The sequence below is a fragment of the Microcaecilia unicolor genome, chromosome 2 (genome assembly GCF_901765095.1).
Source record: "Microcaecilia unicolor chromosome 2, aMicUni1.1, whole genome shotgun sequence".
In the NCBI taxonomy this organism is placed as follows: domain Eukaryota; kingdom Metazoa; phylum Chordata; class Amphibia; order Gymnophiona; family Siphonopidae; genus Microcaecilia; species Microcaecilia unicolor.
Window position 1 is genome coordinate 406,551,480 of NC_044032.1, and position 13,826 is coordinate 406,565,305.

The 13,826-nt window shown below is 45.9% G+C and overlaps 1 protein-coding gene across 4 annotated transcripts in view; it reads right to left on the reverse strand.

Annotated features, from left to right (window-relative positions):
• Positions 1-13,826, reverse strand: part of ABCG2 (ATP binding cassette subfamily G member 2 (Junior blood group)) — a 224,180-nt gene that overhangs the window by 198,459 nt on the left and 11,895 nt on the right. For 2 of the 4 annotated variants that reach the window (XR_003940662.1, XM_030190665.1), the window contains exon 1: positions 1,374-1,467. The exons of 1 other annotated variant lie outside the window; for it this stretch is intronic. The gene's annotated coding sequence lies outside the window, so the exon portion shown is untranslated. Of the gene's footprint in view, positions 1-1,373; positions 1,469-13,826 lie in introns of those variants that run through there. One more of the 4 variants, XM_030190667.1, reaches the window with a different exon arrangement.

Consider the following 13,826-nt stretch of genomic DNA (forward strand, 5'->3'; position numbering starts at 1 on the left):
ATAGGACTGTTTGGCTCATATATCAGGAGGAAGTGCATTCCACTGAAAGTGCCCGGCAGAAGAAGGCTGAATGTTGGGTAGCTTCAAGACAATAACAGAAAGGGGGGAGTAGACAGACAATTAGTAGAGGCCAGAGCGAAGCATCAGGGAAGGGACACAGGGCGTGAAAAGGGAGGAGAGATAAGCTGGGACACCTAAGTGAAGAACCTTGTTCGCCATTGTTAAACTTTTGTGGTGGACATGGAAAACAACAGGAAGCCAATGATTTTGTGCAAAAAGAGGGGAAACTGACATAACGATGAGCATGAGCTAAATGTCTAGTACTGCTATTTTGTACTGTTTGTAATCTTTTTAATGACGTTAAAGGAAGACCAGAGAAAATGGAGTTACAATAATCTAAATGGGATATCACTAAGGCATAAAATAAGATTAGCACATGAGGAGTCTAAGTAACAACGAAGGGAACAGATGATATGCAAAGAGAAGCCAGGATTTCACAACTGGGGAGACAAGAGCAGTAAATGAAAGCTGAGGATCAAGAATAATTCCAAGATACTTCATAGAATCTACTAAGGCTACTGGGGAAGGGGAACCTCTCAAAGAGGGAGTGACAGAGGGGAGAGAGAGGTGACTGGAAACCTGTGCAGTTGTGTTAGGGTTCAAAGTAGAGAGTTGCACGGCCGCTCCAACGTCGACGACGAGGTAACTTAAAATTTAGAGGGCGGGGGGACTGGAGCTTGGGCAGTCGGGGCGGGGCGACTTCAGGTGCGCCGCGCGGGGCCCCCTTGAGCGCGAGGCCCTATGCAGTCGCCTCGCCCTAAGACCAGCCCTGGTTGTTCATTCCTGCCCCTGCTGAGGCCAGTAGACCACCAGAGCCCTTCAAGGTGGTACTGGGGAGGGCCCACTGAGGCTCGGGGGGCTGTAGTGTGCGGCAGCAGCGGTGAGAGAGAGCCTCTGGGCCCTCAGGCACTGCCTGGTAGCACGAATGGTCAGTCCACTCCTGCTCCAAGCAAAGTAATAACTACAGCCATTTTGATAACAGTCAAATCATGCTTTCTCTAGCATTCTTAGATTGATTCACTCACTGCTGTCTTAAGCAAGGACTAAGATCTGTTACATCTCTCCACAAATAACTAGCATGTACCACACGTAGGGTTACCATATGGCTCCAGAAAAAGGAGGACGGATTGAGCCAGCCGGGTTTTACTTCCATTGCTTTCCAAAAGCAATGGAAGCAATGGAAGTAAAACCCGGCTGGCTCAATCCGTCCTCCTTTTTCTGGAGCCATATGGTAACCCTAAACACGAGAGTGGTGAAGATTTGTACAGTGCCTCGTACTTAACCTAATTGTAGGAAAGAGAAAAAGGACTTACTTTAGAAGAACGGGAAGGTAAAAATCTTGCTGGTACTCTAGAAATAGTTACTGTAAGCACCTGGCACTCAGAGCTCCTCCCGAGACTCTAGCTCAGTCCACATAGCAGACTCAGCTTCTGCAAAACACAAACCAGCTTTTCCTCAGCTCATTAACCAGTTACCCAGGACAACCAGAGGAAATTAGCCTGGTGTGTTGATTTAAAGCGCATGTGTGTGGCAGGCTTGCTGGAGACTTTACCTTGCTGCTGGATGGGTATGTGATTTCATCTGTTTTAGGAAATGCCAGGGGTGACCGAGTACATGATAATTACCTCCTTTCATCAGACTAGATACAGACTCCGAACAGTAGATACCCACACAAGGACTACACAGTCTGCCAGGGTCTAGCAGTTACTAAACACAACTACTATTATGTTATGCAGAAAGAAGTCACTGAAACAAACAATTCTTTGTCCTTTCAACAATAACCTTTTACAAATTTCTTTTGGGCCCTCATATTTCTGTTGTTATTTATACAACCCCAACTGTAATGCCCAGGCAACTTTTAGAAACCCAATCAGACAAAGAACTAAAGCATGGATTTTTGGTTTTCCACAGCTATGCGGGTTTTCAGGATAACTACCATGAATATGCATGATGGCATATACTAGGTCTTCAGTGAATACACATGAAAAATATTTGCATATATTGAGGGTATTCTGAAAACATGAGTGACTGTGGGGTAAATAGGGCAAGATTGAAACCACTGGATTAGGGGGAAGCATCTGAGATGATCCCTCAATGCAGCTTTAGAGCCTGTAAGCATCATTGCAGTAGCAACCTTCCTTTCCTTCTATGGTCTGAGCATATCGTATTGCACTCTCAGGACCTGTTCAACTCAACAGACCAGAGTCTTCAACATCAGATGGCCTTCAGTCCCAGTCACTATCTGCAAGTAATCCCACCCAGACGTATAGCCTGAATAATGATAGATTCTCCCTCTGTGAATAGGCTTTTTTTTTGGGGGGGGGGGGGGGGGGAGCCTGAAATTAATATTCTAGTAACGTTCCCAGTCCGCTTTCCTATGAAAGAATAAACACACCAAAAGGAAAATATGAATGTTATTTCAGAAACCAGTTTTCAGTGATATGCTTCCCTTAGGACAATAAATAAAATGTAATATATGCTAATAAGAAGACCTGGCCCCAACTGGCTATTACAATAATGTGATCAGGTGCACAGCACAGTTCCATGAGGAAATGACAAGCTGAGGGATCCTTTTACTAAGTTACATTAAAAAGTGGCCTGAGGGGGTGTGGGCGCGTGTTTTTGGTGCGTGCTGGGCCATTTTTTACCGTGGCTGAGAAAAAGGGCTTTTTTTTCAATGGGGCAATAACTGGCCATGTGCTAGAATTAAAGGTAGCGTACAGCTATTTACTGCCTGAGCCCTTACCACCACCCGTTGACCTAGCAGTAAAGGCTCACGCACCACACGCGTGGTACTCGTGCAGCGTGCACCAATGTGGCCACACTGCCAATTACCGCCGGGAACATCTCCCATGGTAGAAAATAGAAAAATATTTTCTACCGCGGGAAACAGTGTGCGCCAACTTTGACATTACTGCCAGGCGGGCGTGCTAACTGGGTGGTAGTGTCGATTTGGCGTATGCTACATGCACAGTAGCCCTACCTCTGCTTTGTAAAAGGAATCCCTGAGGTAGCCATGTGAGCAAGAGCTGCAGGTATACAAAAGCCACAATTCAACAGTGCCCTAGCTGCACAACGACAGGTGACTACAGAAAGAAGATAGGAGGGTGCTACACTTTCCCTCTGTTTAAAATCTTTGTCATCCTTGACAAAGTAAGTGATGTTTAAACATAATGCAGTAAACAGCAACAGTCACACTGTTTCTAGTATACATATACCAGTATCAGTCTATTGTAAATAACTATGGGCATTGACATAACATTTCTCCAATTAAACATATTTCCCATTCTATCTTTTCACACATGTTTTTAATCAAATAGTATACTTCCTTGAGTATTCTCCTGGCTCTGGATTGAGTGCCAAGACCAATTCCCATAATATGAAAAATTTCAAGAGGCTTCATAGGTGACAAGAAAAGAGCTCGCAGAATCCTTTCGTGTATGTCTCACTGAACTGTGTGTTGGCTAAACCAGCTAGAACCAGTGAAAAAACCCATATTGCTGGCTTGTTAGGTTTTGTGCATGTGGCACCCAGTCTTTCAAATTTGAACATCTGCATTAATTACATTCTCCACTGAGTGAGTGTGTGAAAATTGCTGGGTGGTCACGCTAAAAACTCTGTAAACTTGCCGTGTTTAAAGATAATCTCATTCCATTCAGCATATAAACATAGTAACCAGTGGCGTAGCCACAGGTGGGCCTGGGCACACCCACTTAGGGCTCAGGCCCACCCAACAGTAGCACACGTTTAGTGGTAGCTGGTGGGATCCCAAGCTTGGCCAGCTGAAGACTTCCTCCTGACGGTAACGAAAATGCTACACTCCATGATACCAGCACCTGCTTATGTTCAGCTTTCAGCGCATGCCTGCTGCAGACTGCCAAGGTGGAAAGAAGCGTTTTCCCATCAGCTGAGATATTGTTTGGGTGGTGGTTGGGGGAGGGGAGAACAATTGGTGCCCACCCAGTTCTTCCCTATGCCCACCCAAAATCTGTTGTCTGGCTACGCCCCTGATAGTAACAACAAATAAAGCTGTAAAATTTCATGTTGAAATTCTAAGTGGTTGCTAAGAAAACAGGAAAAAAACTCTAGGAGGTTACTTTTTTTAAATTTCACCCTATATATTAGCTATGTTCATGTCCTTCTAACTAAGTCCAGAAGGCTGTTACAGGTGCTGAAGCCCTTAGTGGAAGATTCATTATGGGTTTCCAAAAAAAATTTATTCAGCCTAAGGTCGAGACTTTGAAAGTCTGTTCCTTGGTGTTTGGGAAAGACGCCCATCTGATTGCGAACATGTGCTTTGGGGTGATTGCGAAAGATATCCCGTCAAGCTCTTCAGTGAGTTATGTATTCCCAACTAAGGAAAGACTTGCAGCAGGCAATATGATAAAAGAATCAAATGTCATGACCTTAAGCCAGGAAATCAAGAGTTGCTGAGATCCATTCACAGATGCCAGGCATGCCAGTCTACCAGCTAAAGTCAAAGGCACTGTTCCCTCTAAGTTGAGTTGGAGTCCTCCAACTGCATTTCTGCCAGTGGGAGTTGCTGCTTCAAAATAATATTTTCAGTCACTAGGGGGAGACAGGTTCGCTGGAGTCCTGCAGAGCTTGCCTGCCCTTCAGTGTTGAAATTGTGAGTGAAATATCACTCCTCCCACTGGGAGGACTTCCGCTCAGCTTAAAGGGAATAGTGGTCAAAGGTGCAAAAGGACTCAGCAAGACATGGCATCATAATCAGTTGACCCCTATGTCAGGCCTCTTAATATCTCTAAAGCCTTAATATCCTGGAGTATAACCTTGGCACACCAGAACACCCCTGAAGCCTCTTTATTTTCTGAAATAAAATTTATTGAATAAATATAGATAGTTTAATCACAGTCAGATGTTCAGAAGTTTTGCCCTATGGCAACAGAGACGCAGTAATTCTGAGAGCTCAATGAGTGGTTGGAGGTAGGAATCCATGAAGCATGAAGCATTCATGCTTCAGACAGCACTTTTCCTGCTAAACTCGCTGGAACAAACCCGTTTATTACCTTGTAATATATCTCTCTAATGAGATATTGCACATCCCACCCAGTTCTGAATTACTGGTATCTATTTTACTATTTTCTTACCTCTGCAATAAAGCTGCCTTTCTTCACTTTATTGCAGAGGTAAGAAAATAGTAAAATAGATACCAGTAATTCAGAACTGGGTGGGATGTGCAATATCTCATTAGAGAGATATATTACAAGGTAATAAACGGGTTTGTTCCAGCGAGTTTAGCAGGAAAAGTGCTGTCTGAAGCATGATGGAGAATGCTTCATGGAGAAGGAAAGGCCAAGAAGGGACTCACACAGGTCCAGGAAGGAGGAGGTAAAGGGACCAATAGGGACAGAGCCTGCCATCAGGTAGCAGGGGTGGTCCCACAGGGCAGCCCTAAATTGGAGGGAAAGGTCATACCTGGCTGACCTCTCAGGACAGAGATAGTAAGAATGACCAGGAAATTATAGCAGGTAGACAAAGGAGCCAAGCTTAGCTCAGAACGAGAAGAGGTCTTTGCAGCAGGATAGACCAATAGTAACAGTCCTTATACAGACAGGCAGGCAGGTGTGACTGCATTACATGTGAGACTACATTACACACAATGCATTGCTCATATATCTTTGCAGTGAGAACTGCAGCAGTAAAAATCCTTAGAAGTGAGAATAACAGAAAAGCTTTAAACACATTTTAGGGCCACACTATAAACTAGTGCAAGGCTGTCTGAGGACAGAACACCCTATTGGAGAGGATCTTAAGATTGCATAAGAACTAGTAACAGACTTTGGGGGTCTTTTACTAAAGCTTAGCTTGAGTTTTCTGCAGCAGGGCCCATAGAAATAAAATGGGCCCTGCTGAACATAACTCAAGCTAAGCTTTAGTAAAAGAACCCCTTTATGCTTTCTAACAGACCTTGAAGGTCACAAAGGTTAAGCAAATTTCTTGTTCCTTCACAAACTGTCAGATTCTGAAGAGGAAGATGAGAACTCTGAGAGTGGCCTATATTGTTCTTTGAGGCTGAACTCTTAAAGCTTCAACAGACTGCAAAAATGTAATTAAGGCCTAATTTGGAGATCCAGTATACCCTGAATTTGAAGCTCCTGCCTTCAGTCCTATGGCAGAAAGTCTTGTAAATGAAGCGCATTTAGATGACAGCCTAGTGGAACAGAATTGTCCAACTTTAGAGGGCTCAGAGCTGTTGCCTCAAGAGCCTCTGGATACATGTTGACACAACCACAAGGCCTTCAAAGTAGAGACCTGCATGGGAACGGGGTTTGCGGGAATCACCAAAGAAAAACCATAATCAAGTATATAATATCACACTCATTGATTTAATAATGAATTGATAATTGAGTGTGACTATTGGGCGGACTGGATGGACCGTTCAGGCCTTTATTTGCGTCACTTACTACGTTACTATTAATTCTCTTTGCTCCCGGACTGATGCACAGACCTCAGCTCTGACACAGGAACGAGCATCAGATGTCACCTGACCTACTGGTGCGTGCATGTGGCAACCTCTCAGCCCAGAGTGCCAGTGAATCAGAGACAAATCTTACATGTGCACACCAGAGTGTTCCAAGTTCCGAAGTCCGTTCCTTCCTTGCCTTCAGTGCTGTGTGGCTCAAATCCAGAGAGAGACTGAGAGAGCTGACCGTAATTTTCTTTTATGTACCATTAAATTCATGCGGGGATGAGTGGGGATGGGTTAAATTCTTGCGGGGATGGGTAAGATTCCAGTGGGGACAGGCAAGATTCCAGCAGGGACAGGTGGGGATGGGTAAGATTTCTGTCCCCGTGCAACTCTCTAGTCTAGATACCTAAGTTTTGTCATAGCATCCAATTCATACTCTATTTTATATTTTAACATTAGTATTGTTCCATAGAGAGACTGAGAGAGCTGACCAGAATTTTATTTTATGTGCCATTAAATTCTTGCGGGGACGGGTGGGGACTGGTTGGGATGGGTTAAATTCTTGCGGGGATGGGTAAGATTCCAGTGGGGACGGGTAAGATTCCAGTAGAGACGGGTGGGGATGGGTAAGATTTCTGTCCCCGTGCAACTCTGTACTTCAAAGCCTACAAAGAGTAAAAGAAACCAGATCCCTTCGGAAACCTAACCTATGAAGCCTCTTGACATTTTTCATATTATGGGAATTGGTCTTGGCACTCAATCCAGAGCCAGGAGAATACTCAAGGAAGTATACTATTTGATTAAAAACATGTGTGAAAAGATAGAATGGGAAATATGTTTAATTGGAGAAATGTTATGTCAATGCCCATAGTTATTTACAATAGACTGATACTGGTATATGTATACTAGAAACAGTGTGACTGTTGCTGTTTACTGCATTATGTTTAAACATCACTTACTTTGTCAAGGATGACAAAGATTTTAAACAGAGGGAAAGTGTAGCACCCTCCTATCTTCTTTCTGTAGTCACCTGTCATTGTGCAGCTAGGGCACTGTTGAATTGTGGCTTTTGTATACCTGCAGCTCTTGCTCACATGGCTACCTCAGGGATTCCTTTTACAAAGCAGAGGTAGGGCTACTGTGCATGTAGCATACGCCAAATCGACACTACCACCCAGTTAGCACGCCCGCCTGGCAGTAATGTCAAAGTTGGCGCACACTGTTTCCTGCGGTAGAAAATATTTTTCTATTTTCTACCATGGGAGATGTTCCCGGCGGTAATTGGCAGTGTGGCCACATTGGTGCACGGTGCACGGGTACCACACGTGTAGTGCGTGAGCCTTTACTGCTAGGTCAACGGGTGGTGGTAAGGGCTCAGGCAGTAAACAGCTGTATGCTACCTTTAATTCTAGCACACGGCCAGTTACTGCCCCATTGAAAAAAAAAGCCCTTTTTCTCAGCCGCGGTAAAAAATGGCCCAGCAAGCACCAAAAACACACGCCCACACCTCTACAGGCCACTTTTTACCACAATTTAGTAAAAGGACCCCTCAGCTTGTCATTTCCTCATGGAACTGTGCTGTGCACCTGATCACATTATTGTAATAGCCAGTTGGAGCCAGGTCTTCTTATTAGCATACATTACATTTTATTAAAAAATTGTACGCAAAGCTATCATAATGAGCTAATTTCTACACAAATGTGCATACAAAGCGATGCACACCTGTTTTCCGACTGACGCACAGACGCAGCTCCTTTACCATTAAAAATTTAACGGTAGGTCTGGAGCTGTTAGTCCTCACTCTTCTTCATTGTCGCAAGTAGGAGAAGGGGAGAAACAAGAAGCGCCACAGCAGGGAGGTCGCTGATTGCCACAGTGAAGTGTGGAACTAGTAGAACATGCTCACAGGTGGCACGGATGGCTTCTGCCTTGAGGTCTGGCACGTTTTTTTTTTTTTTTTCATCCAACAGACCTTTCTGTGCCTAGCAGCAGCATCTTTAACAAAATTGTAAAAGGCTTTTCCACATGAGAATGGCACAGGGCTGTTTCTTTCCCCCCTGGAGGCAGGTGCTGCTTTTTTCCCAGCAGCGGGAAGGCAGGGAAGACAACAGAGGCCCAACACTGGCCTCGCCATCAGCCAGTGCTCCAGCCCTGGAAGCACACCCCCACAAAATAGGAAAAAAAAAAGGCTACACTGGCTTTCATACACACAGCTTATTTGCATGTATGAAAGCTGTATGCAAGCGGCGCTCAGCAACTGGCTGTTCTGCACATGCTCAGCTGACCAACTACACCCCCCTCCCCCCACTGAGCTGCTTGCTGCTTTTTCGAGCAGTTCATTTGCATGCGATTCACTTTGGGAACCCCTCTGTATTTCCAAATCGGTAAATTTTACCCAGGTGGAAATACAGATCGATTTTTTACAGGGACCTTTGTGCATCTGGGCAGTGGCGTTCCTAGGGGGAGGCAGTGGGTGCAGTCTGCCCTGGGTGCACACCGCTGGGGGGGGGTGCCGCATGCGCCTGTCCTCTGTTCATTCCATGCTTCTTCTCTGCCCCGGAACAGGTTGTTCCGGGGCAGAGAAGAAGCATGGAATGAATGGAGGACAGGCGCACGCAGCACCCACCCAGCAGCGTGCACCTGGGGGGGGGGTTCTTTCGCGGGGGGTGTCCTTTTGCCGGGGGAGGGAGGTCGTGCTGCATCCGGGGGGGCACTGCACCCAGGGGGTGGGGCGCATCGGCGATCCGCCCCGGGTGTCAGCCCCCCTAGGAACGCCACTGCATCTGGGTCTGGGAGTCTTGTGCACAGCACCACGCCATTGGAGAGATTTTCAACAAATATGGTCACCAGTCTGGGGGTTGCTTTTGCAAAGGATATGTAGTTTATTGCTAAATCAATTATTGATTGGCCTGGGAAAATGTCCATTCATTCTGAATTGTCTATCATTATGTTTGGGGCTTAGAAACTGAGCATTATAAAAGGGGGGATGAATAATATTACATTACCCTGGGCTATAAAAGAAACTACATGGCACAGGGGCCCTTAGACGTATGTAACTGAGGGGCATGGGGAGGGAAGAGGGGAGAAACAAAAGGGAAAAAACTGAGTGAGAAGGAAGATTCTATTATAAAATGAACCTTTAAGAGGGTATGATGTGGAGTTATGTTGTTATATTTTAATCTGTTTAAAATCATTGTGAAACAGTACAGTTTTGTAAGATTTTGGAAAACGTCCTGTGCTAACCAGATATTATAAAGAAATCAATACAAATAAAAAATAAAAAAAAATCCCCTGCAAAACCCACCTCTGATTGACCCTCAGACCTGAAAAAAACAGCATTACTGGAAACAATTTGTTCATAGTTATTTTCCTTCCCCCCCTCCCAAAAAAAAGAAAGGCTGAGATTTTTGTTTATGGAAACCCCCCAAAAGCTGGGGCTGTTTTACCATCCCAGAAGCATTCAGCCTTCAAAGCGAGGTCTGATGCTCTCAGGCTGCACCTTTTAAGGGGCAATGGTGCTGTCCCTTCCATCCCCCTGATCCGACCTCCATCGGCTTACAACTAAGATCCTGGTGATATAGTGGGTCCATGGGCAGGACCAGTCCACAGTCATTTCTGCCCTTGCTAGCACCTTAAAATACATTGGCGCACCTGGTGGTACTTCTGCTAGACTACTGTTATAGATGGCATTTTATCTGGAGGTGCCAGCAAGGGCAAGAATGACTGGGAATCACTTCTGCCCATGGACCCGCTATGCTACCATGGACTATAGGCCCATGGGGATTGGAGGGTTAGAGGGCTTGGGACTTGTGGAGTAGAACAGGTAGAAGTGAATCGCTTGTTTACTCTTTCCAAAAATACTAGTGTTGCAGGAATTGATGCATGAATTACCCCTATGGTTAGCAGAATCTGTGGTACTTCAGGAGTCAAGCAGCACACACCAGAATGAGGGAGAAATCTTCTTTATTTGCCAGCAAACAAAGTAGGACATCAGCATTAAGTCTCTTCTTCTCTTTCTCAGCTCTCTGTGTCTTTGTGGCTTCTGTCTCAGCTCCTTCTCTTCTTCTGCTGTCTGTCTTCCTTCAGCTCTCTTTCTTCTTTCTGTTCCTTCTGACGTAAGCTGCTTCTACTCCCACTTATATACCGTGCTATCCCCCTCTCTAGCCCCCCTTACTCTCCAGATGGTAAAGAATAGATTAATTACCCTGCCTTGAACTAATTATTACCATACATGTGTTCAAAATATCAGTTACATAGGTTCCAGACATATCCTAAACTGACCTATGACCTGGGGCCTCTCACACTAGACATTGTGGCTCCCATCTCTTACATTTTCATTATGATTAATTTCTCAACTATAGCTTAAACTGGGTTCATTTAGGGGCTGTTTTCCCTAAGTGTGATAGGTCATGAGCTTGAGACACTACAGGCCAAGCTAGGTGGCGTGGCACAAGAACTCTGGTATCAGGGAGATGTAACCAGCCATCAGGTCTCCTTACTGCACCTTCCTCTTGAGCCCATTTCTCTTCCATTTGGGTGTACATAGGCGTCCATTCTTGCAGTCGAATTTGGAACAGGGGAGTCACAGTACTTGCTGGGGGTCCTCGAGCAGCTTCCTTGGCCACCCGATCAGCATGGCGATTCCCTCGGGCCACTGGAGTATCTATCCTTTGGTGTCCCCTGCAGTGAATGACAGCTACCTTCTTAGGGGCCCAAACAGCCTCTAGCAGCTGAAGTATTTCAGGTCCATACTTAACAGGTTGGCCTGCAGCATTTATGAGTCCCTTTTCCTTATACAAAGCTCCATGAGCATGTAGAGTTGTGAAGGCATACTTGGAATCAGTATAAATGTTGGTCACCAGTCCTGCTGCTAGCTCCAGAGCTCGTATGAGGGCCACAAGTTCTGCTTTCTGGGCTGAAGTTCCTTGGGGCAGGGCTCTTGCTTCTATCACCTTGTCCTCTGTCACCACAGCATAGCCTGCCAATCGCTTGGAGTTCTCCACGTAACTGCTTCCATCTGTGAAATAAATTACATCTGGGTCCCTCCAAGGAACATCTTTGAGATCTGGTCGACTAGAGTACACTTCATCCATGGTTTGGATACAATCATGATCCGGTGGTCCCTCAGACGCTGGCAAAAGAGTGGCGGGATTGAATGTAGCCACTGTTTCCAGGTGTATCCGTGGATTCTCACACAAGCTGGCTTGGTACTTAACCATACGGTTATTTGTAAACCAATGATTGCCCTTATACTCCATGAGGGTGAGAACTGCGTGGGGGACTTTAACAACCAGTTCTTGCCCCAAGGTCAACTTATCAGCTTCCTGGACCAGTAGGGCTGTTGCTGCAATGGCCCTCATGCAGGCTGGCCATCCTTTAGCCACTCCATCCAGCTGTTTAGACAGGTATGCAACAGGCCTCTGCCAGGATCCCATCATCTGGGTCAGCACACCCAGAGCAACCCCCTGTCGCTCATGGACATATAGTGAGAAAGGTTTCTCCACATCAGGAAGGCCTAACGCAGGGGCTTGGAGTAGGGCTTTCTTTATGGCAATGAAGGATTGTTGAGCAGTAGGTCCCCATTCAAATGGCTCCTTTTCACCCCCCTTTGTGGCCTGATAAAGGGGTTTCGCCATCAATGCAAAATTTGGAATCCAAATTCTGCAAAATCCAGCTGCTCCCAGAAATTCCCTAACTTCCCTTCTGGACTTGGGTTGGGGGATTGCAGCAACTGCTTGCTTCCTACTGACATCCAGTCTCCGACTTCCCTGGGAAATGCAGAAGCCCAGATACTTCACTTCTGACTGACAGAGTTGGGCCTTTGAGCGTGAGACCTTATAGCCTGCATCCAAGAGTAGCTCCAGCAATTCTCTAGTAGCCTCAAAACACTCTTCCTGGGTCACTGCTGCAATCAGGAGGTCATCTACATACTGGAGTAAAACTCACCTGGAAGGCTCAGATTTAAAAGTCTTAAGGTCTTGCCCTAGGGCAGTCCCAAAATGGTGGGGGAATTCTTGAACCCCTGTGGCAGGCGGGTCCATGTATACTGAAGCTTCCTTCCTGTTACTGGGTTTTCCCATTGAAAGGCGAAAAGCAGTTGACTGGCGGGGGCCACCCGAATACAAAAGAAGGCATCTTTTAGATCTAGTGTCGTGAAATGGGTAGCTCCAGAAGGTATCAATCCCAGCAGGACATATGGATTAGGCACTACAGGGTGTAATGAGATAGTGGATTTGTTGACCACTCGTAAGTCTTGGACTGGCCGATAGTCCTCAGTCCCTGGCTTCTGGACTGGCAACAGTGGCGTATTCCATGGAGACTGGCAAGGACGAATAATTCCATGGAATAACAGACGATTCAAATGTGCTTGAATCCCTTCCAGAGCCTTTCGGGGAATTGGGTATTGGCGAAGATGGATTGGCCGGGCACTTGGAAGTAAATCTACATGGACAGGAGGAATATTTCGGGCCAACCCTGGGGGATTATCTTCTGCCCATACCCCACTGACCTGAAAGCTGTCTGCCAGGGGTAGGTCAACTTGGCCATGTGACTGATGCAGCCGCCATTCTTCTTCAAGAGGGCAGTAGAAACTCAATATACCCTTAGGGCTGGATATCGGGGGCCGAAAGGAGACTGAAGTCTGGCCATCAGAGTCAAAGGAAATTTGGGCCCTAAGCTTGGACAGCAGGTCTCGACCTAACAAAGGGATTGGACAGTCTGGCATACAGTGGGGGAAATAAGTATTTGATCCCTTGCTGATTTTGTAAGTTTGCCCACTGACAAAGACATGAGCAGCCCATAATTGAAGGGTAGGTTATTGGTAACAGTGAGAGATAGCACATCACAAATTAAATCCGGAAAATCACATTGTGGAAAGTATATGAATTTATTTGCATTCTGCAGAGGGAAATAAGTATTTGATCCCTCTGGCAAACAAGACCTAATACTTGGTGGCAAAACCCTTGTTGGCAAGCACAGCGGTCAGACGTCTTCTGTAGTTGATGATGAGGTTTGCACACATGTCAGGAGGAATTTTGGTCCACTCCTCTTTGCAGATCATCTCTAAATCATTAAGAGTTCTGGGCTGTCGCTTGGCAACTCGCAGCTTCAGCTCCCTCCATAAGTTTTCAATGGGATTAAGGTCTGGTGACTGGCTAGGCCACTCCATGACCCTAATGTGCTTCTTCCTGAGCCACTCCTTTGTTGCCTTGGCTGTATGTTTTGGGTCATTGTCGTGCTGGAAGACCCAGCCACGACCCATTTTTAAGGCCCTGGCGGAGGGAAGGAGGTTGTCACTCAGAATTGTACGGTACATGGCCCCATCCATTCTCCC